We start from the raw sequence: 25,135 nt of genomic DNA on the forward strand, positions 1-25,135 counted from the left end.
CAAATCTGCAACTCCACCACAGATGTGGAAACAGGTTGCCTATCATATAAACATTTCTTCTAGTTTAGACTTCCACACCATCATTCTCCAATACCATTCAAAACATCAATATTACTTTTGAATTACCTGCCACTTTGTCTGACCACTCGGTCTTTTTCTCCACCCACACACATCGCTTGTTCCTTTGATTCACCAGGTCCATCACATCTGCTCTTTAAGATCCTTCACCCGCTCATCTCCGGCAGCTTATGAATCAATGTCCCTTAAACTTGGAAGAACCTTATGATCAATGTATTTCAGACTACCCTCTAACTTCTGAAAGAAATAAACTTCCCTAAGCTCCATCTGTTTAGAGAGGCCGGTTTCAATGATCACTCCCTTAAAGACTTTTAAAACACTGGTATGGCTTGGCTGTTCAATATTCAGTGATCTGTAAAGATTCGTGTGCAAAAAGCTTGGTCCCCAGGTCTTGGGAGATGGCAGAATCTTTGGAAGGTGAAATTCAGTGGAGACAGCCAGGTGTGTTAAATCAGCATGGGCTTATGGTTTCCAAGACTTTGGAGATCTCTGTTCTTCCCCTCCTGTTAATGTCCCAGCTATGAGGTCAGCCCTTCCCATGCCTTCAGAACAGTTCATTAACACTTGAGTGAAGCAACAGTTGTATTCCACTGAGAGTTAGATCATAGTCATTCCTATCCCCATAATTAATTGTTTCCTTCCCTCCTATATTATTAAATCTTCTCATGTCACACCCAATAGGTCAAGCATTCTGTAGACTGCAGCATAGTATACTCACTCTAACAACTTCCTTAAGTACTGCCAGACAGTATTTGAAAGTGGTAAATCTCAGAAGCCATAACAGTATGCATTCACAGAATGGACCTCATGTATATGCTACTGGAGAATGTTGATGTAGGTGGCTTCCACTCCAAACCAGCCCTGACAATGGGCTGACCAGGTATGACAGCATGCCATTTTGTGATTTCTTTATTGAGTTGCATATTAACCACCACATTGATTTCTACCACAGCTGATTCCCTTTCTAATAAAGTTTCTAAGCTTTTTTTTTTCATACTGCATAGACATGTAACCTCTGACACCTCCACCACCCTGCTGCCTCAATTAGAAGTTTATTATTATTATATATTTCCTGGATGGACTTATCATTTTATCAGTGCTTTGATAAAAATAATGAAAACCTTCCACTTAGGTTTATAAACATGATCTCAAGATAAAAAGTTAACCTTAATAGAATTCAACTTCAAAAGTCCCCTGACAAGAAAATAACATCATTAATATCTGTAAATGAATATATATTTACACGTATATTCAAAATTGATATTCTGAAATGACAGTTCTGATGTGTAAGATGGTTGCTAAGAAACCAAAAGTCTTATATCACATACAGCATGCCTAGGCTGGGGAAAGGGAGTGAAGCAAGATGGAACAAGTTCCTACTATGAAAATTCACAATTTGTGTATTCCTAGTATTTCCACTTATACCCTTGGAACATAGCTGCTTAAGCAACTGAAACCATAAGAAACAAAATGTAGATCAAATGTAGACTATTTCAGATGAGTGTACATAAATGCACCTCAGAAAAACATTCTACATGTTATATTTCAGTACTTTATTATTAATATTTAGTATCACATAATGCATTGATAACAAATCTACCTTTTTAAAAAATTCCCTAATTAAAATTATTTTCCCAAAAAATTAAAGATTCTAAATATTCCAAACTGGTCATTGTTGGCAAATATTATTTTAAATAACTACAGTAAAAAACATTTCCAGAGGCAGGTAGATTTATGAGTTCGAGGCCAGCCTGGTCTACAGAGTGAGTTCCAGGACAGCCAGGGCTAAACAGAGAAACCCTGTCTCGAAAAACCAAACCCAAACCAACCAACCAAACAAACAACAACAAAAACCCCCAAAAAGAACAACAACAAAAAAACCAACCAAAAATTACTAAAAAAGATGGGAAAGGACACTAAATACTCATCAAAGGAAAAATCAACCAAGACAAACTCAATTCTGAATATCTATGCCCCAAAAGACATTTGTCAAAGAAATGTTATTGAAGCTCAAAGCACACATTGAACATCACACAATAATAGTAGGAGATTTCCACACCACACTCTCACCAATGGACAAATCATGGAAAGAAACAAACAGAGACACAGTAAAACTAACAGAAATTATGAACCAGATGGATGTAACAGATATCTACTGAACATTTCACCCCAAAACAGAAGAATATACACTGTCCTTACCACTTCATGCTTCTTCTAAAAACCCAACCATATAATCAGGAACAAAAGAAACCTCGACAGATACAAGAACATTGAATCATTCCATTGTATTCTATTGGACCACCAATAACAACAAACACACGAGAAAGATCTCATACATGTGGAATCTGGACTACTATCTACTCAATAATAACTTGGTCAGGGAAGAAATAAAGAAATAAATTAAAGACTTTTTAGAATGCAATGAAGATGAAGGTACAACATACCCAACCTTATGGGACACAATGAAAGCAATGTTAAGAGGAAAATTCAAAGCCCTGAGTGCCTCCATAAAGAAACTGGAGAGATCATACACTAGGAGCTTGACAGCACATCTGAAAGCTCTAACACAAAAAGAAGCAAAAACAGCCAAAAGGAGTAGACGGCAAGAAATAAACTCAGGACTGAAATCAACCAAGTAAAAACAAAGAGAACTATATAAAGAATCAACAAAACTAGGGGGTGAGAGCTCTTGACTCTAGCTGCATATGTATCAAAAGATGGCCTAGTCGGCCATCACTGGAAAGAGAGGCCCATTGAACTTGCAAACCAACCAACCAAACAAACAAACAAACAAAAAAACCAACAAAACCTTTTCCTGAACTTATGATTTAAATAATTAAATCTATAAACATAAAATGCTGGAAACTGTACTTAGTAGTAACATAATTGAAAAAAATCTTTAGATAATTTAACTCATGATTATCTCAACAAAAGCCAATCATGAGTTTTAGTGACCAAAACAGTTTGGTTCATAAATGGTTATATGAGCTAATGATTCTTACTTACAGCATAGGTAATTGGGATATTCTCCTTTTTAGTGCAATGAAGAAGGATGTGCAGTAACTGTAGTAATGCTATAAATTAGTAAGATTAGCATAAACAAATATGACCAAGTATTAGAACATTTTACATTAAGAGGTGACAGTGGAAGGTAGGCGTGATAACAATTAGTTCTTATGCTTTTTTGAAAAGTTTTTATGCTACTTATGACTCCAACTTGTAATAGAATATAGGAATAACAGAATAGACTATAGGAATATAAGAATGTCGTCAGACATTCACTCTGCAGTGACCTGGTGGAATCAGTGTACTGGAATGAATCCTGGAAAAGAGGGGGTTATGAGGCAGGCAGGCAGCCTCCAGGTGAACTCCAGTATTTTCATCTGCTTCTAGTTCATTCTGTGCCACTAGGGACTGGGCAAGGAGCAGAATGCAGAGTTCTGTCCATGCTCCTTGTAACATTGTATTACAACTATTCTCTTCATTTATAGTTGGCAAAATTGAGACTTGGTGATTTTCTAGATACTACCTAAATAAAGTTCTTTGTGAAAGGAACAAACCCATACAACTTCACGTTGTCACACCAGTCAAATAGGGCTGGATTCATCTTGTGTTTCCATACTTTCTCAATTAATACTTTTTACCCATGAATCTACAGAATAGTCAGTTGTTGAAGATACAAGATATTTTATACAAGGAATATGAAAAGACAGTGTATGGTTGGAGAGAAAGTCCCCTAATAATAAGTACAGTCCTGTCTGCATTTTTCACATATTATAAAAGAAAAGCCCCTTTGAAGTAAGAATAATAAAACAATCTTGTCTAAATGAGTAAAAACCATTTTTTATTAAACTATTGTCAATTGAATGTTTTCTGTTCTTCATGTGACATTGTTCCTGGTGTGCTCATGGCACCAGCACTGGGGAGAAAGGTGAATAAGCATAACAGTGGTCATGTCTGTATGTCTTTAACAGTATTAAGTAGCAGTGGTCCTTTAAAATACATGTAGGTTTCTTTATCATTTACATTTTCTACTTACTCAAACTTATGTAATGAACTTCTGTCAGACAGATACATGAGTGCGAAGTTGAGTTCTATTCAGTTACTCTGTTAAATGCAAAAGTGTTAAGAACAGTATGAACAAGTATTTGACAGCTAAAGTGCATGGTCTTAAGCCTCTCTTCAGGGAGTCTGTGACTTTTCTTAATGGCATTAGAAAATGGGTTCTGATTAGCATTTCCCTGATGAGTAAGGATGTTGAACTTTTTTTTAGGTGCTTCTCAGCCATTCGTTATTCCTTAATTGAGAATTCTCTGTTTAGCTCTGTACCCCATTTTTTTTAAATAGGAAAGGTTATTTGTTTTTCTGAAGTCCAACTTCTTGAGTTCTTTATATATATTGGATAATAGCACTCTACAGGATTTAGGATTAGTAAAGATCTTTCCCCAATCTGTTGGTTGCCATTTGGTCTTATTGACAGTATCCTGTGCCTTACAGAAGTTTTTCAATTTTATGAGGTCCCATTTGTGAATTCTTGATCTTATACCACAAGCCATTGGTATTCTGTTCAGGAATCTTTCCCCTGTGCCCATATCTTCGAGACCCTTCCCCACTTTTTCCTCTAAAAGTTTAAGTGTTTCTGGTTTTATGTGGAGTTCTTTAATCCACTTACACTTGAGCTTCGTACAAGATTAGAATGGATCAATTCCCATTCTTCTACATGTTAACCGTCAGTTGAGCCAGCACCATTTGTTGAAGATGTTCTCTTCTTTCCACTGGATGGTTTTAGCTCCTTTGTCAAAGATCACATGATTTTCGGTGTGTGGGTTCATTTCTGGGTCTTCAATTCTATTCCATTGATCTACCTGTCTGTCATTGTACCAGTACCATGCAGCTTTTATCACAATTGCTCTGTAGTAGAGCTTGAGGTCTGGGATGGTCATTCGACCAGAGGTTCTTTTATTTTTGAGAATAGTTTATGCTATCCTAGTATATTTATTATTCCAGATGAATTTGCAAATTGCCCTTTCTTACTCTGTGAAGAATTTAGTTGGAATTTTGATAGGGATTGCATTAAATCTGTAGCTTGCTTTTGACAAGATAGCCATTTTTACTATATTAATTCTGCCAATCCATGAGCATGGGAGATCTTTCCATCTTCTGAGATCTTCTTCATTTTCTTTCTTCAGAGATTTGAAGTTCTTATCATACAGATCTTTCACTTCCTTAGTTAGAGTCACACCAACGTATTTTATATTATTTGTGACTATTTTGAAGGGTGTTGTTTCCCTAATTTCTTTCTCAGCCTGCTTATCCTTTGTGTAGAGAGAGGCCACTGATTTGTTTGAGTTAATTTTATATCCAGCTATGGTACTGAAGCTGTTTATCAGGTTTAGGAGTTCTCTGGTGGAATTTTTGAGGTCACATATATACTATCATATCATCTGCAAATAGTGATATTTTGACTTCTTCCTTTCCAATTTGTATTCCTTTGATCTCCTTTTGTTGTTTAATTGCTCTAGCTAGGACTTCAAGTATTATACTGAATATGTAGGGAGTGAGTGGCAGCCTTGTCTAGTCCCTGATTTTATTGGGATTCCTTTAAGTTTCTCTCCTTTTAGTTTAATGTTAGCTACTGACTTATGCTCTATGATCAAGAATTGAAAACTGAGACCTCATAAAATTGCAGAGCTTCTGTAAGGCAAAGAACACTGTCCATAAGACCAAAAGGTCACCAACAGATTTGGAAAAGATCTTTACAAATCATATATCTGATAGGGGCCTAATATTCAATATATACATATAAAGAACCCAAGAAGTTGGACTCCAGGAAACCAAGCAACCCTATTGAAAAATGGAGTACAGAGCTAAACAAAGAATTCTCAACTTAGGAATACCGAATGGCTGAGAAGCACCTGAAGAAATGTTCAACATCCTTAATCATCAGGGAAATGCAAATCAAAACAACCCTGAGATTCCACCTCACACCAGTCAGAATGGCTAAGATCAAGATAAAAAACTCAGGTGACAGCAGATGCTGGCCAGGATGTGGAGAAAGAGGAACACTTCTCCATTGCTGGTGAGACTGCAAGTTGGTACAACCGCTCTGGAAATCAGTTTGACTGTTTCTCAAAAAATTGGACATAGTTCTACTGGAATATCCAGTAATACCACCCTGGGAAAATACCCAGAAGATGCTCCAACATGTAAGAGTCATCTTTGCCAATGGAGTCATACATAGAGTGAAGTAACAAGAATGAAGTAGGTACTGTGTGAATATTGTACAAAGCAGATGTTAAAGTAGCCTCTACTTTAGGGGTGAAATTCATATTTTAGTCTAACACTGTGCATCACACTCCTTATTCTTTATGATGCTATGATGTCTACATTTTTTGTAAAAGTTAAATTGACAAATGAAAACTTAAATATTGTTATAGCAAACTTAACTTCAAAATTCTTTACATCAAGTCACCCAATTTGCTTTCTTCTTGTTTCATCCCTAATGGTTTAACAACTTGAAATATCAAATTCCCTTATAACTGCATGTACTTTTCTTTAAATATTCAATACTGAGAGAAGAAATATGACTTTTCTTATTAAGTGTAGAAAACTGGTGTTAATGATAAGTTGCATTATTGAAAGTGATTATACCTGAAGGAATTTAGAAACTTTTTTAATCTTGGAATAACTGGTTTGTTAAGTGACGTATATCTCACACATTAGTAGACTTTCAGCATTTTTTTGCAGTGTTCCTACAAAATCAGCTTACAAACAGCTGCCAAGTTGCTGGTATTTAACAACAAAAAAGCAAAAATGTAAAGCACACACCCTCTATCCTAGCATGCTCCAGGCTGATCTTCACAAGCATGAGACTACCACCAGCACAACGCCAGGGAGCTCTGGCCTCCTGGCATAACCCACACTGCTGGGAATCAGTATGAAGTTCTGGAGGTGAAGCAAACAGGTGCATGATTAGGCAAGTTGATGTGGATGTGTAAAGGGGTCAGGATCACAGAGAGGAAGGAGACAACAGTTAATAAGAGGATTATACAGAGGATGCAACCAAGTACTGGCATCCAAAGGTGGATCCTTATATTTCTGGCTGAAAATGGTGATGGTGTTGGAGAACAATGCCAGTAAGAGAGCAAGCACAAAGACCACAATTCTATTAGGAACGTGGTTGTAACTAGCCCTAATTATATTGTTTTACAAACAATTCATTTTACTACAGTAAAGAATACTTTTGATTTTAATGTCATTTTATTTTTAATACAATAGTTGTAACCCTATTTGAATGTACTCTGTAAGGCTCTGTCATTTACCTTAAAATTCTTACATGTGGTATTAAAGATTTAGGAGCATCAGGACAATGTTGGTCTTTATTAGAGTAGAACCTTTTGGTAAAGGCTCCAATTGCCATTTATTTAAGCTCCAATGTACTAATAAAGTAGGCTGGCTTATATCAAATGTATCAATGTGTCTTAATCTCTGATCTGAGACTCTCTTTAGGTTCCTAAGCTTCTAATTTACAGAGAAGAATGAGAATAAAATGATCAGGGAGCCACACACAGCTGAGAGAGGAAGGCAACACAATTAAAAATATTTTTCCTTTATTATATTTTTCCTGTTTGCAAGCCATTTCTGTACAACTAAAATATATGCAGAGGGGCCACCTCATTTAATAATATTTTTTTCTAATGACATAACAATCCTATGAGCAATTGACTTCACTTGTAAACGTCTCTGTAGATTAATTTTTGCTATTACCTAATGAGGCAAATTATGAAGCTTACTTATCAATTTATCAAAGTTGCCATGTATGGTAATCATTGAGGTGTCTCTTTCGTGAGTTATCTTCTATTTGTCATGGATAAAGACAAACATGCACTTCTTACATGAATTACTAATAAGGTTAACAGAGTAACCACTAGGGATAAACCTTAAGAATCAAGCCTCTATCAATTAAAGAATTCCAAAATACCTGGAATGAGAATTCAAACTCCAAATCTTTTCAGGTAAGCCATATATGTGCTTATTTTCCAGCTATGTAAGCACTACAATCACTGTCATGTTCATCCCCCTGTGAAACAAAGGTTGACTGTAGCAAAACATTTTCATGGGTTGCATCTCACTGTATTTGGATTTTTGTTCTTTGGTTGTTTTGTTGTTTGTTTGTTTGTTTGTTTGTTTGTTTGTTTGATGGTTTCTGTAGAAACTTACCAGATGATGGTAAGGATTGGGAAAGTTAATACATCTAATTAATGAGGTGAGATGGGTTACAGTAGGCAAGGCTAACCCACTTTTAAAAAACTGTTATTGAAACATTACTTAGTATAAACCAATATATTTGGGAGATATATTATCAGAGGAGTAGGAGTAGTCTTGATATCACTAATGTCTAACACCTGATACACACACACACACACATGCACGAGCATTCTATACACTAATCAGCTTGTGAAAAGGACCAGGAAATAGCAATTGAGTAAGCAGACAAAAGGAATGTATTAAGAGTCAAATGAATAGCATTTAAATCCAATGGGTTTTACTTAAAATCCCCAGTTCTTTAAAATTTGAATTAAATGGGGCTAGAGAGATGGCTCAGAGGTTAAGAGCATTTGTTCATATCCAAAAACCCAAAAGGCATCTTACAACCCTCATGTTCCAGGAGATGTGACACATTTTTAAAACTTACTTGGGCACCAGGCACAAACTTGATGTACAAATACAAGTGTAGACAAAACACCTACTCACATAAGATAATTAAAGACCAAATTTAACCACATGACAACATTTATGGGATAGGAGAGAATACAACAATTCTGATAAACTAATCAAAAGCAACAAATGTCTCTAAAAGTTTTACTTTTGCTTTTCGCATGTTAATATATTGGATTTTGAGGCTGAGACCTCTCAGGATATGGTAATAGTTATAAAGACACCGGCCTTGTAGCTCATTTAACTGCTTCCTGAAGTGTGAGCCTTGTGATGCTTTGAATAGAACTTCCATGGGAAAAAGCAAGAATTTGTTAATTTAAGAGATGCCTTGCCTATTGAGAGCATATTGGGCATTTATGAGAAACTAGAGATGAGCAAAATAAGCCACTGTAAACTTTTCTCTTTTTAAGTTTGATAACAATGCGAAATACACTGAGTGTCACAGTTTGCTTTTATTATAGCAACTAGAAACCTCATTTTCTTTGTATTTCTTTTATTTCATCTATTAAGACAAGAACTTTCTAAATGATTTCTTCATTTTTATTATATGAATACATATGCATCTGTTTATGTCTATGTACACATATGTACCAGTACCCGGAGGACAGAAGAGGGTATCAGGTACTCTGGAGATATAGATACAGGTAGCCACCCAACATGAACACTGGGCACTGAACTCCACATATCTCAAAGAACATCAATTGTTTTTATCCAGTGTGCCATCTTTCCAACTTCAGAGACAACCAAGGCCTTATGTATCTCATATTGTTCTCAAACTCCTTATGTGGCTGAGGATGACAGAGGACTTCTGATTGGGCAGTTGCCGACCTCTCAAGTGCTAAGATTACAGGTGTATTCACCATGCTCAGTTTTATATGATCATGGGGACCAGACCTATGGCTTCCTATATGCTTTAGGTAGAGTGTTTGCTAGCATTTCTCCTAATTCTTTGACAATATTAACTCTTCTATGAGAATAGCCCTCAATACATAGATCAGCCCTTGGAAAACTAGCTCCACCTTCAGGGATCTTCAGTGCAGAAGCCCATTCACTTGTGTCTAAAATGTCCTTCTAATGAACTATTACATAGGTACTGGCTCACTAAAATGTACTTTTCATAAAATAAAACTAGCATTGAGTTTACTGAGAATGGTGATTAACTATCTCGATAAGAAAGCTGGCTGCTACTCAACACCTGGAAGTGCTGTAAATGGTGCCATGTGTGTGAGCATGCAGGTGTCTATGTGAGAATCCTCATGTGTGTACAAGAATGCCAGGACTGCCAAGATCCAGGCAATGGTGCTTTATCAAAGTATCTTGGGTGCTGATAACAGTAGATTCAGCTTCAAACCACTGTTACTCTTGTCTAAAAGAATAAAATTCTCCTTGTGTTAACTTCTTTATTAGCCATTTAACTTGATAACTTGTGGGGTGGTACATATTTCATTAAGAACTATTTATGATATAATGATATGAAGGGAAAACTTTATTACAGTGCCATATAGTAGACAAATATAAAACCACTTATACTGTTGTTACAAAGAAATATATACATATTATTTCATACCTTGCATACATATATATGTGTGTGATTGTTAAGAGGTTTTTTTTATTTCTTGTTTGTTTTAATGGGTTTGAGTTCTGCTTAATATTAAGGTATCAATAGTTGCTTTTCTTTTAGTCATCCTCAACTTGTGTGCAAGAGAGACACACTCAAAGGACAGGCAAAGTGAGAATAGCACCACCTGAGAAGGACAGATAAATTCTGGGAAGAAGTATCCTCATACTAACTAAGTGGCCAAGCCTGAAAAATGCCAGGCTTTGGGACTCTGGAGCTCTGTGGTATCTTAATGATTAAGACAAGGAAGGGCTATCTTTAATTGTTCTTTATAATTTCTCCAGAAGTTTTGTGAGCAATTTTATATAAAAGAAGATTGATTTTACTTTTTTAAGGTATCTTGAGCTAGGAGAAACAAATAGAGACACACCATCACAGACACAGACACAGACACAGACACAGACACATTGAGACACAGAGACATGCACACAGATACAGAACTCATACAGATACAATATACACACAGACATAACATACATACACAGACACAGAGCATGTGAGTTACTGAGGCAGAGACAGGCACACAGACACCACATACAAACAGATACAGACAAGCGCACACACAGGCACACAGACACCACACACACAGAGATACAGGCATGCACACCAGCACAACACAAATACACAGGCACACAGACACCACACCCACACCCACACACATGCACTTTGTAGCGGCGGCAGATTCCATTCCAGTCCTGTCTTGTAAATCCATCTGCTCTAATATCCTGCTCCAACCTGAGTTTTCTGTCTGTCCAATTAGAATTTTCTTGACTCTCTTCTGCCTTACTCTGTCCCTTTGAGACAAAGCATGGAAAAGTTAATCTTTATAACAAGAAACAATGAAAAGGAAGAGTTTCAGAGTGGATCTCAGTCATACTGTCCCTTAGACCATTCTTTCTTGTACACAGTAAACTAGAAATATAATGGTCACTTATCGACCTCCACTAAAGGGTCTTCTCCTGTATGGCTCTCTTCTCATCCTGACAAAGAACAAGGAAATAAGTAGCCATGGACAGGCAGGGTTTTTGTTGTTGTTGTTGTTGGTTTTGTTTTTTGTTTGTTTGTTTGTTTGTTTTTGTTTTGTTTTGTTTTGTTTTGTTTGAGGGGGTGGTGTTCTACTACGAACAATAGACTCTGAAAGTAAAGGCTTGGCATAGATTGACTTAACATTAATAGTGGTTCTGAGCCAGTTACAAATGAGAACACTAAAGCATTAAGGGTCAGGGGACATTTTTTTTTTTCAGTTTCTCTGAGGAAGCTTCTTCTGTAGCCACACCTAGTCTCTCTTGCACTGTGTTTAAGGCTATCCTTAGGTTCCTGAATTTCCTCCTTGATCTACCAAAGGCTGAGTCACAAATGGGTACTGCCACATCTGGCCCACGGTGGACACCTCCCCACCAAGGTACAAGTTCTTGGAGAACTGAGATTTTCAACATTTGCTAACAAAGACTTCCTAAGCAGAGATTTCTCTACAGTTGTTCTTTGCCTATTGACAGTAAAAAGAGAGAGCATAAAGGAATTAGGAGTATTTAAACCCGTAGAAATGAAATTTATTGTCTTTTAGGATTTATCCTACTAGCCCTACATATTGGCTCAACCCTATATTCCTTTAGAGGAATAAAGGTATTTATGTATAAAAATCCCATCCTAGTTTCAATCAGTTAATTAACATTAAAGATCAACAACAGCAACAGCAATACCATCAACAACAAAAACACCTCTAATATTTTTAGAAGATGATTCTCATATACCCCAAGTAAGATTTTGTAGTCCAACAAAATAGTATAAGGACATTATACATTATTAAACCCAAAATAAAAGAATACTTAAAAATAATTTTCATCAGTTTAAATCTGAGCTTTGCTTTACAAACACACAAAATTCGGTGACTGTGTAACAAGAGTTTCAGACTTTTCTCAGATCCAGGGACTCTTGGCTTCTTGTTATTGTTGTTGTTAAATGGGATTGATTTATTGGCTGAGTTTCCTTCAATAGCTCTCAGCACATGTAGAATCATTTAGCAAATCTGCATTATTTCAATAATCAACCAAGGTCATCCTTTTTATAGATTCAAACAACACGGAATTCCAGCCATTCCTCCGTGAGCTAAAGCTCACTGGCTATTGTATTCATTGTCTTAGTGGTCTTATTATTTCTCTTGAGAGAGCATGTTGGGTAAAGTCCATTAATTAAAGAGAGAAGATTATTTTAATGCAATATCACAAGCATTAGAATTTATTTTAATAAAATACGAGGGAAATAAACCAACATGTATATTAGGAAGTCAGGGATGGGGATAGCTTAAGGAAAATGTTTGTGCAAATGCCAAAAGAAGTCACATAACATCTCCAATAAATGTAAATATTCTGAAAGACTAGTATTTTTCAGCGTACACTGAGCTGAGGACCTACTACTGAGGACTGAGCTGGGCACATGCTACTTATTCATTTAGCCTCCTCCTCATTATTCACGTTATCTAAAACTCCAGAGGTAAAACTGGTGCTGTTCGTTGGCGAGGGGTCAATTACTTGTATAAGCATAATATTCTCGAGACGTGTTTAAAAGTACTCTGGTTTCCAGCTGCAGCGAATGTGCAGCCGGTAAAGCCTGTGACCTGGTAAGGCCAGAGTAAATAACTGAGACCAGAGAATAGACAAGGACATAAGGTCTTCATCAGGAAACCCACAAGGTCTCCAGACTAGAGAGTTTCTAGGTGAAGGCATCCGCAGCTTCTACTGAAATAATGGATTTGGAATATATTAATCATGTCAGAAAGACAAATACGGTTGACATCTAAATCTATATAAACTTGGTAAGACAGTAAATACTCAAACTTTCAATGTTGAAAATTAAAAAAAAAAAAAAAGCAAAAGAAAAGCAAATCCAACCTAAAAACTTTCAGGAAAAAGAAAAAAAAGGTCAAATGTCAAATCTTACAAAATAGGAAGCTAGTAAGATTTGGTGAGAATGAGTGCTGGGTATGAACATATTAAAGAAATATGTAGGTGGTGCGCCTGCAATGGATTCCCAGAGGTTGGAGGTTACATGTAACACACCTGGGCTAGTGCTCTGCCAGGCAGCCTAGTTCAGGTACACAGTAATGAAACGACCTCAGAGATCTCTGGGGTAGTGAGCTCTATAGGTTCCGTTCAGGATCCCTCTCTCAAGTACAATGATCTTTGCCTGATTTTCAAAATCGTCAGCTAACCAACGTAATAACTCTAATTTAAATATTCTCTCATGGCTTTAGAAGTCATTTGACCTTTGTTGTCCTCATCCTTACTTCCTGTATAGACAGGAAGTAAGGACTGAATATAAAACATCAAGACGAACACAAAAGAAGCCACCTCCCAGATAAAGACCAGAAGTCCTTCCCACCACACACTCATGCAACTAAAACACATAGGAGAAAACCTGCAGTGTCTAAACTTGAGAAATGTAGATGCTACACAAATGTCCAATAAAGGGCAATTCGAGTGTGGACCAAGGCTTAATTAAGGCCTTCTCTCTCTGCTCAATTGTCATACCTACTTTCAGAAGTAAAGGTTTCACTTTGTTAATAAACTGTCTCTACTCTATGTCTAATACATGTCTCTAATGCAATCCTTAGTCCTGAGATAATGATAGCCTCAGATGGGCACCTTCTAAATTCAGATCTGCAGGGAGACACTAAGCATGCCTTTCTCTCCCATTTTCTTTATCCCCATTTTTGGATATTGGCCAAAGACTTAAACATGCATTCTCTGATTACTGGTCTCTCTCTTTCTATGAAGTTCTATTATTCCCCTCCTATCATACACTGCTTGCTGATCTCCATTGCTGAACTACTGGTGTCCTGTGATCCTAAATCAAAAAGTCCTGTAATTCTCTCTTCCTCTTTACCACTTCCCTCCTCCAGAAGCTGCTGAGAATTTTCTTGCTTATCCTCTTGTTTTTCTCTCAATAAAATGGCCCTTGAGCTTCTAAGCCAACTCGAAATTATTTTATTAATGAGATTGTCCTAGTTAGGGTTTCCATTGCTGAGAAGAGACACCAAGACCAAGGCGTCTCTTATAAGGGGCATCATTTAATTGGGGCTGGCTTATAGGTTCAGAGGATTATTCTATTATCACCATGGCAGGAAGCATAGCAGCATCCAGGCAGGTACAATGCTGGAGACGGAGCAAGAGGTCTGATCTTGATCTGAAGGCAGTCAGGAGAAGACTGTCTTCAGTGCAGCTAGGAAGAGGGTCTCAAAGTGACACACTTCTTCCAACAAGGCCACACCTGCTCTAACAACGCTACAACCTCCTAATAGTGGCACTCCCTGGGCCAAGCATGTACAACCCACCACAGAGACCAAGAAACCCAAAGAGAACCTCAGATCCAGCAGTAACTACGAAACTGCTAAACCTTTCAGGTTCCTTTTCAGAACTTTGATGTGCGTTTTGTGTATGCGTGAGTATTTGGAGTGGAGGTACACGTGCCTGTGGATTGGGGTGTGTGTATGTGTGTGTGTATGTGTGTGTGTGTGTGTGTGTGTGTGTGTGTGTGTGTGTGTGTGTGTGTGTATAGGCCACAGGAAGACATTGGGACATTGATGTTCTGTTCTGTCACTGCCCACTTTATTTCTCTGAGATAGATTCTCTCACTGAACCTGGAGTTCATGGTCTTCTTTGTATGTTTGTGGGTTTGATTGTTTGTTTGTGTTTTGCTAGGATGGCTGGCAGCGATCCATCCTATCTTCCTATCTTTGCCTGCTAGGTATTTTTCTATGGATATTGGAGATCCATTCTCAGGTCTAGGACCAGGATACTGGACAGTCCTTTCATGTTGAAATCATCTTGGAGGAGCACAAAGCCTGGGACTGGTATTTTCTTTTCTTACAAAGAGAAATGTCTCATTTAACAACTTAGGCTAGACCATGGTGAATTTCCTAATGTACTTTGTTATGTTATCAAATGAAAAGCAGTCCAGCCTTTGCCCTTCTCCTGCCTTAGGTTGGTTACCTCCATCCCAGGTTACTTCTCTTACCTTGCTGACCTAACCGTGAGGGAAGTTTTCGGAAAGCAGGCAGGTTTGGCAGATGAGGAAGCTCAATTTGCAATTGCCTTGAAGAGCGGCTGTTCTTCACTGTGGATGCGTGGATGTGACAATAAGGGGAGGCACACTGTTTATCTTTGCAAAATATGAGTCTGTGGCAGAGAAAAGAAGGCTTGTCCCATAGGTGCCAAGGAATCAAAGCCACACTGCCTTTATGTCTTTGATGTATTTCATTAATGTAATACATTCATTAATTAAAAAGAATACTTAGGGAAGTTTTTTTTAATGTGAGATGCATTTGCCGTATCAGCCATATTCCTCTTTCTCCAATGCTTCTTTTCTTCACATTAAAAACAATGAATGAAACCAAACAAACCTTTACCTAAATAATGATGCTAGTCACAAAGTATATTTCCAATAATGAATATCAGCTGTCAATCTAATAAATGTGAATAAGGACTTACTAAAATATTAACAATAAACAAACAAACAAACAGACAGACATGATTAGGAGGTAATGTCACTTTGGATTCTTAGGTAACAGGCTGAGCTGATTTTCCAGTACCTTAATGCCCCCTGCTGGCAATTCTTGGAAGTGGCATATTCTAGGCAGAAATATAAAAGGGAGCCAGCCATCTCTTTAAAAGTCTTAGAGAAAGGATTAAGAGATAAAGATTAAAGATAAAGATTGTGTTTTGCCTGGGTTTATTTTCTTGACTGTAACTATCAGTAGAGGAAGTATGTGAGGACTGTGCTATGTGTAAGGAATCCTCACTTCATTGCAAGGGGGATGGTCCTAGTGGTGAAAACAGGGCTTGACTGGAGAGTGTTAGCTATTGATTCCGTTCATTCTGCTAACCTAGCTCTGCGCAGCCTCCAGTGAACGTCAGTCCTATGTTCTTCGTGCAGACACATTTTTATGCATCAAGTGTAAGGAAAGAGGATATATATTTGTCGAAGGTGCTATGCCAGTATCGCACCATTTTCTCTAAGTACTACAGCCAAGGAGGGAGCTATTAGAAAAAAATATATGTAGAGAAAGGGTTTGTATAGTGTTTTCCCTTGCTGAATCACAAGCATTCAAAGAAGACACAATTTCTAACTACATATCTTGGTATCTATGGTGATTGAGAGTTTTGCTGGTTATAGTAGCCTGGGCTGTCGTTTGTGTTCTCTTAGGGTCTGTATGACATCTGCCCAGGATTGTCTATTCTTTCTTTGCATAACTGTATTTGCAACTTTAGGGCATTAATAAGTAAAGGCTACTTAATTTCTCAATAATCAATCTGATAAAAAAAAATATCGAATACTGACAGGAGTCTAATGGTCATCACATAGGACAACACATCCCAGGAGAACACAGGATTTTATGACATTTCTGAAGGTAATTCAGACAGGGTGGAATGTGAAGTTTAAGAATTATTTACTTCTAGGAATTTCCACTTAATTTTTTACAGTGTAATTGGTGACAGATGAGTAATTCTCCAGAAAAGTCAAACCTTAGACAGGGATACTAGCAAATATCCTCAAATTGGTCTCTACTGAGTAGAGATATAAGGGGATAAACCTACAGGAGACAGGGGCACTTGATGGCTCTGGGGACTTTAGTCCTCCGGTCTCCAGCTTTTTGTTAGACTTTAAGGAGCAACAGCTGTATCACTTGAACCCTTTTGTACTAAGTAAGGAGTCCAGAATTTCCTTCTAAGATGTAGACTCCTCATTTTCCCACCAGTCCATGTACTTATTTTTCATGTATATTACTGCATACATTTATTCACTGGTGAGAACTGCTATTCTTATACAGCACCTCAGACAAGGCACCACTCAACACTTGATAAACACACATGAAAGAGGTTTTTCTAGTGGGTTTTATTTTCTCACTGTATTTACAGCTACAGTACTTGAAAAGATGAGATTGGTAACTGGGGAAACAGGTCAGGGATGAAGTACACTGGCTGTTCTTCCAGAGGACCAGTATTCAATTCCTAGCACCTATGTGGGGGCTCACAGCTATCAGTAATTCCAATCTCAGGTGATCTGTTGCCCTCTTCCGGCTTATAGGAGCACTGCATGCACATGATGCATTGACACCCATGAATATACCTATGAAAAGCTAAATAAATAGATAATTTAAGAATTATATTTTTAAAAGGAAAAACAGAGAAATGGCAAACTGGGAAACGAACCTGTGGCTAACAATAATTAATTGTCATGATCCACACTTAAAACTACAATAATAAAATTAATTTTTCTACGTATACTATACTACTTCAAATATTTTATAACATTTTGCCACCAATTATAAGACAGTCCTATGTATTTATATGTGTACTTAGTATCTATATTGAAATAACTATACAATTCAAAGTCCAGTAGGTTTTTGAAAAATATAATATGGCTGTAAATTCCTTAAATATATAATCTAACTTGGCATGGTAGTACATGCCTGTAACACTTGTACTTCAGAGGTAGATAGTCCGGAATTCAAAGTCATTTTCAAATACCCAGAGAGTCTGAAGCTACGTGACTCATCTCAAAATTCAAGAGTACGTGTGTACCTGCATACATATGTGCACATATACGGCCCCTCACCCCACACATATACAGACAAGGAAGTACAAGTGCATATCTCCAATAATTTGTCAGTTCCTCCTAACATAAAGTATTGTTCTGGCTTGTTATAATTGGGCTGTAGTACGAACAAGTATGCCAGAACTCTGGAGATAATTTTAAGATGAGTTACGAGCAGTCTGGCAGATAGGAAAAGAAAGAATCTATGTCATTTTCCTGACACAACACCATTCTGAACCGAATTGCCACCCCCACCTGTTCTGTCTTCTTCCTCCACTTCTGTTGTCCTGTGTTTTGTGTGTCCATAGAGGGCTCTATCTGATATGCTGAAATATCTTCATACCCATGCTTCACGTAAGATATTAGCCATTACTAAATAATTAATTATTCTATTATTTAGTAATCTGGCAATACATCTAATTAAGCAGTGGACACTAGGTTGTGTGAGCTCTTTCTTGACCGTGCCACCAAGATCCACTGAGTTTTCAACAGAGAAACTAGCTTAATTCTGGAGGAATTAAAGTAGTGGCAAAACAGAATCAAGATTTCACGTGGGAGTAAATATTTCATTACTGGCACTTCCTGCAGTTAAGATGAAAAGAGTTTTAAGGAGTGTGTGAGTGACATTTTAGGACCCAGATCCTCTTGAATATCTGTTAAGCCCTTCCAATCTCCTTTAGCCCCTTGTCTCCTTGAAACATAGGCTTCAGTTCCTTGGGCCAGATCTGCTAGCTTACTCCCTCATAGAACTGATAAAATCACTCAAAAGGACAGGTATCAGAGTTGGCACAGAGTTTTCTGAATCCTCTTAAAACACTGGGATAGAATTTTCTTGTCCACTTAGGTTGGATGCAGAGGAGCTGCAGTAAATCACTCAACAAGCACAGTAATCCTGACTCCCTGGTCTATGGGAGGGGGCGGTCCTAGTGGTGAAAACAGGGCTTGACTGGAGAGCGTGAGGTACTGATTCTGTTCATTCTGCTAACCTAGCTCTGCGCAGCCTCCAGTGAACGTCAGTCCTATGTTCTTCGTGCAGACACATTTTTATGCATCAAGTGTAAGAAAAGAGGATATATATTTGTCGAAGGTGCTATGCCAGTATCGCACCATTTTCTCTAAGTACTACAGCCAAGGAGGGAGCTATTAGAAAAAAAATATATATGTAGAGAAAGAGTTTGTATAGTGTTTTCCCTTGCTGAATCACAAGCATTCAAAGAAGAAGAAATCACAATTTCTAACTACATATCTTGGTTTACATTTAAAACAAGACCTTGGGGGAAAATTTACAATTGTATACCCGGAGATAAAAACTCTTTAACCAATAGAACATTGATTTGCAGATTTTCAATGAAAAATAGGCTCAAGAATATGCCTACCAAACAGCAATGAAAGCTGAGATGAGAATTAAAGACAAAGGGCAAAATAAAATGGTATTACAATCACTGCCGCCTCTTCAGATCAAAGGCCATGGCAGAGAAATTAACAGGCTTTGAGAAGTAGAAACAAAATAAAGATCCCTTAAATCAATGGGAACTTAGGGAGAAACAGGGTTTATCAATAGACAGAAAATATGGGGGGGGATCATCATATCTCTGAAGTGGAAATAATTAATATGAGCAAATCTTATCAGTATCTTTGCTTTCAAACTCTTCTCACCTTTCCTTTTACCCGATGAAACAGTGTGACACAAACTATGTGAGAACCAAGGAATTATTTCAGCTCAAGTGGACATCTGAGTCTAGCGCTCTGATTTAGGGGTTTACCTTCCATAATTCCATATGGATGGGTATGTTAGTCTTATGTAACACCCAATATAAACCATACCCAGACAGCCATATTGATGGGGATATTGTAGTCTTATGTAATGCCCAATACAAATCAATCATACCCATACAGCAATGGTCAGGTGGAGTATCCCAGTCTGAAAAATGAAAATCTTAAATGCTCCAAAATTTAAAGGTTTTAATGGGTAGAATTTCACAAGAAAAAAATTCCACATGTAATCTTATATGACACATGTAATGAAAATATTGTGCAAAATTACATTTAAGTTATATGTTTAAGGTGCACACAAAATATAAATGAAGTTTGTGTTCATAATAAGGTCCTGTTCCTATCATATATTATAATATATATAAGTATTCCAGATGCTGAAAGTAATTCAAAACAGTCTGACCCCAAGCATCTTGATAATGGTATATTCAAGTATCTTAGTCAACTCTTAATAAGTACTTCCCAGTTAGTAGGCTTCTTAGTGTGTTTCACATGCACTCCTTCATTTAATCCCCCAAAGCTTGCGTAAAAAGTAATGGACTAAACTATACATGAAGAAACACATAAGTAAATCAATTGCTCAAGATTTAATCTAGTGGAAAGATAAAAATCATGATTTAAGTCCAGGCAGCTGAACTCCACAGGCTTTGTGAGCACACACTAAAGTGCCCATTAGGCAAGTGTCCAGCCTATAGTTTTCCAGTTTAATTCTCCTCTCCTCACACATTCTCCACCCCAAATTTTCATTTCTTTGAATGTGTTTTCCCAGTATTTTATACTTATTATACAATCTTGATGCCTCTGGCAAATAATAATAATAATAATGTGTTCATAATAGTTTAAATAATAGTTTTCACATCTATTAGGAGGAGAAATGATGATAAACAACCATAAAAAACAGATTATGCAGGAGAAGACACAGTTATACACATAAAGGAAGCACACACACACACACACACACACACACACACACACACACACATTCTCTCACAGAGGCGGGGGAAAGAAAGGGGTGGGGAGAGAGAGAGAGATGTAAGCCCTTAGAAACAGGGACTTAGGGCCTTTTATACTCTGTCTGAACCTTTAATGAAAACATAAAAAGCAAAAAATGAAAAACAGAGAAAAAAGATGCTGTGCCATGAAGAGTTTTGATAAATATATCCTTGGATCTCAAGCACTTGGTGGCAGCATGCCACCATCTTCAAGGACCACATCTTTCCGGTGAGAAGCTTCATCTTTGCATCTTTGCATAGACTGCTGTTTGACTCTGCAGTCAGGAAGATCCCTCATCTCTGAGGAGCCAGACGTGAAGGCAGCATGAATGGAAAAGCAGGAAGTGGATAAAATGACATGCCAGGTACTAGCATGTCTACTTAAACATTCAATTTTCACTTCACATAGTGTTTGCATGTCTTTCCTGTGGATGATATCCAGTAACTGATTCTGCCTCCTCTACCTCTGAAATCATTATTTAGGAGAAATGGTGTATTATTGGAGGCAAAGGCCCAAGCATTGGGCTCTAAACACAACCCACAAACACAGTTAATGACTCAGTGCCTCCAGGTGAATTTTAGATTCACCATTCAATAAGAATTCTTCTTTGAGATGAGGTCTCAAGAAGCCAAGACGAGCTTTGAATGCTCTTGGAGTGGAGTAGAGAGAGGCTGGAACTTTTGACTCTCCTGCCTCCACCTGCAGAGTTCTGGGACTGAAGGCATCTATCTCTATGCTGGCTTCATGTGCTCTTAGGCCTCAAAACGAGGGTTCTGTGAATGCTAGACAAGCACTCATCCAACTGAGCTGTGCTCTCAGCTTGTTTCTATAATCTTAGTCTCACCTGCCTCTAAACAAACAAATGAACAACACGTAAACAAAACTGGAAAGCAAAATTAAAACCCTACAACTGAAAGGGGTATGTGGGCCAGTAGCAAGGCATCTGATAAACTGAGTTTGATCCCTGGGGTCCACATGGTAAGGGGTCAACGCCCACACATTGACTTCTAACTTTCATACAGATTTTGGATACTGTATCCATATCTACACTCCCAAAGAAATTACTGTAATAAAAAATTAAATGTCTTGTAGCATTTTTCTCTCCCTTTCCCAAAATGTGATTTTTTTTTAATTTGCAAACTTTATTTCTTTGAATACATCTATCTTCAATCTGGTATTTTATTATTGAGAAATGAACAAAGACTTCCCAATAGAAAATGATTCAGTCTTTTCCATCTCAGTCTTCAGCCTCCCTGGTAAACCATTCCTTATTACCTTCTCATTCACAGCATCTCTCATTCCTTCTCTCTGTCTTCCCTATTAAGTTACATTCTAAATAACGATCATCTACTACTACTACATATTTCTGTCCTTCATTTATTCATTCAGTCAATGCTTTGGTATATAATATTCATGTACTATGTTTCAGAACCATAAGAATGAATAATCTAGAATGTGATATTACCATCTGGAATAGCCAAAGTCTCACTAAAATGATGCCATACATGGGGCAAATATTTCTAAGGATCACTAATTATACACAAATTACACTCCAGAATACAGGAGATTCTATAATATATTTCATGAAAGAGAATTTCTGATTGATATTAAAATTTTCCTTTATGTTATGCCTGACACAAAATCATGCTAATGCTATTTATCACACACTGACTATGAATGCAGGATAAATTATTCCATTTAGACTTCACCATGATTATAGGAATTGGTGTCATGTTCATGACGTTCATTTTTGCCAGGAGAGGAATTTGCCTAAAAAACTCACTGTTTTCCCAAGGCTATCTTGCTCATGGGAGCAGCTAGGACTTGGCTAGATGGTTTGGTTTTAAACAACCTGTGCTCCTTTTACTTGCTTATTTGGCTTTATTAAGCTGTTGCTTTTTTCCTCCCAAAAATTAGATTTTTAAAAGATTTATTAACTCTAGGAAGAATTGAGTTGGAATTTTGAGCTTGGAATACCCAAGAAACAATTCACAGACTACATGAAGCTCAAAAAGAAGGAAGACCAAACTGTAAGTGCTTCGGTCCTTCTTAGAAAGGGTGGCAAATTACCCAAGGGAGGAGATACAGAGACAAAATGTGGAGCAGAGACTGAAGGAAAGGCCATCCAGAGACTGCCCTACATGGAGATCCATCCCATATACTGTCAGCAAACCTAGACACTATTGTGGATATTAAGAAGTGCTTGCTAACAGGAGCCTGATATAGCTGTCTCCTGAGAGGCTCTGCCAGAGCCTAACAAATACAGAGGTGAATATTCACAGCCAACTATTAGACTGAGCATGGGATCTCCAATGGAGGAGTTAGAGAAATGACTGATGGAGCTGAAGAGGTTTGCAGCATCATAGGTGGAACAACAATATCAACCAACCAGACCACCCCAGAGTTACCAGGGACTAAACCACCAGAGTGTACCAAGAGTACCAAGAGTACACATAGCTCCAGTCGCATATGTAGCAGAGGATGACCTTGTACATCAATGGTTGGAGAAGCCCTTGGTCCTGTGAAGTGTAGGGGAATGCCGGAACAGGAAGTGGGAGTGGCTATGTGGGTGGGGGAAAACCTTCATAGAAGCAGGGGGAGGGGTATAGGATATGGGGGTTTTCAGAGGGGAAAGCAGGAAAGGGGATAACATTTGAAATGTAAATAAAGAAAATATCTTATAAAAATTTTTAAAAGAAAACTGTAATAATTTAAAAACAAACAAACAAAAGATGATTAACAACAAAAAATATATCCTACAACATTTCTGAAACCAAAAGCACCCACCATCTTCCTAGTGACGGATGTATGTGTGCTCATGTGCTTGTGTATGTTAGAAAATGATCCATATTTTATATCACAGGTCCATTTGCTCATTTCTCTTTAAAATGGCAAAAGTTGAATGATATAGTGGGGAGTTCTAAAATCTCTATAGCTTCTAGCTATAGAAATTATTACAAATCTTAAGTAGAACGAGAATTTCAGTATCTTTCTATTTGTTCCTCTCCCTGTCTCTGTCTCTTTGTGTTTCTGTCACTCTGTCTCTGTCTGTCTCCTTTTTCTGTCTCTCTGTTTTTCTTTCCATCTCTGCTTCTTCTTCTCTATATCTGCCTGTTTGTCTCTCTGTGTCTCTCTGACTCTGTCTCTCTGTGTCTCTTGTTCCTTCCCTCCTTCTCTCCCTCCCTCACTCTCTCCTTCCTTTCTTCCTCCTACCCATCACCTGTCTGTTTATATAGACAGAATCTGATTCCGTTTCTTGAGCAGCATTCGTGAATTAAGATATTGAACTGTGAGTGCTGATGTGAAAACTGAGAACAGAAACCTTTGCCATGTGGCAGACTTTTGAAGGCACATTCTGCTTTGTCTTTTTTTAAAGGAGGGGAGACTTGTTTATAGATGAACTCACTCCTGGTACACTACACAGACAAATGCTGTCCCTGCCCACTAGTTTTCTTCTATATACTCTCCATGTGGTCCCCAAGTGATTAGCCCTTCTCACCAAGTGCTGTAAAATCTGTCTTCTGATCTCACAGATGGGAAAGCCTCAGGAAGCTCGTGCTGCTCAGAAAGGAATTAACCACCATACCTCTGACCCCACCTTGCAGCTCTGATGTCGTATACGTTTTCTAAACAAACATTCCTTTACTCTTGTGATATCCATATGCCAACAACAGCAATCTCCTTCAGCTCCCAATGAATGTAGACCATAGCCTATCACACAAGCAAAGCATGCTTTTCTACCTGTGTTCTTGTGCAGTGCTAGAAGATAAGAGGAAGCATCCATTTGCAGCATCCTCAAACAACAACAATAAAGAGATGGACCTCACCATTCATGTTTCCATTGAGAGAAGCATGCCTAAACCAGTTTAAATCTTCCAAACAGATAACTCCAATCGTGCAAAGGGTTTACAGAGGTTAGACCCTGAAATATGAAATCTTTTTGATTTAGCTGTACAAAAGAAGAAAGAGGGTCATCTCTGCATTAAGGAATGACTATGTCCCTTGCTTTATGGAATTGTATGTTAGTGAACTAACAGGATAGGATCTTCTTTAAAAGTGGACAGATAATTTAATAGATTTTCAGGTATCACTTCCCAATTAAGAAACACCAATTGGTTACAAGCACCAATGGCAAGGCTCATAGTCGCATTCGTATGCTGCTTCCCTAGCTGACTTTACTCTGACGTGCCTTCGCTGATTCCATCACTCCAACACTCGGCTTCCCTATCCTGCGTTCTTCCCACACTGTCTGATTGCACCCTGCTTCTCTGTACCCATTCCCATTCTATACACTTAGGAAAGGACATGACAATCATTTATGCATTTTCTGATTTAAGAAGTCATTTATTAGCCCTCTTCCAT

At 37.7% G+C, this 25,135-nt stretch overlaps 1 protein-coding gene and 1 long non-coding RNA gene across 39 annotated transcripts in view; one reads left to right on the top strand and one right to left on the bottom strand.

Annotated features, from left to right (window-relative positions):
* Positions 1–24,194, top strand: part of Gm32337 — a 47,497-nt gene extending 23,303 nt beyond the window's left edge. Inside the window, exon 2 of the long non-coding RNA XR_877116.3 lies at positions 1–24,194. This exon is cut by the window's left edge and continues 20,890 nt beyond it. This is a non-coding gene — a long non-coding RNA (predicted gene, 32337).
* The window catches only part of Nrxn1 (neurexin I), a 1,059,516-nt gene that overhangs the window by 451,581 nt on the left and 582,800 nt on the right, over positions 1–25,135 (bottom strand). The window lies entirely within an intron of this gene.

Source organism: Mus musculus, chromosome 17, assembly GCF_000001635.26.
Source record: "Mus musculus strain C57BL/6J chromosome 17, GRCm38.p6 C57BL/6J".
In the NCBI taxonomy this organism is placed as follows: domain Eukaryota; kingdom Metazoa; phylum Chordata; class Mammalia; order Rodentia; family Muridae; genus Mus; species Mus musculus.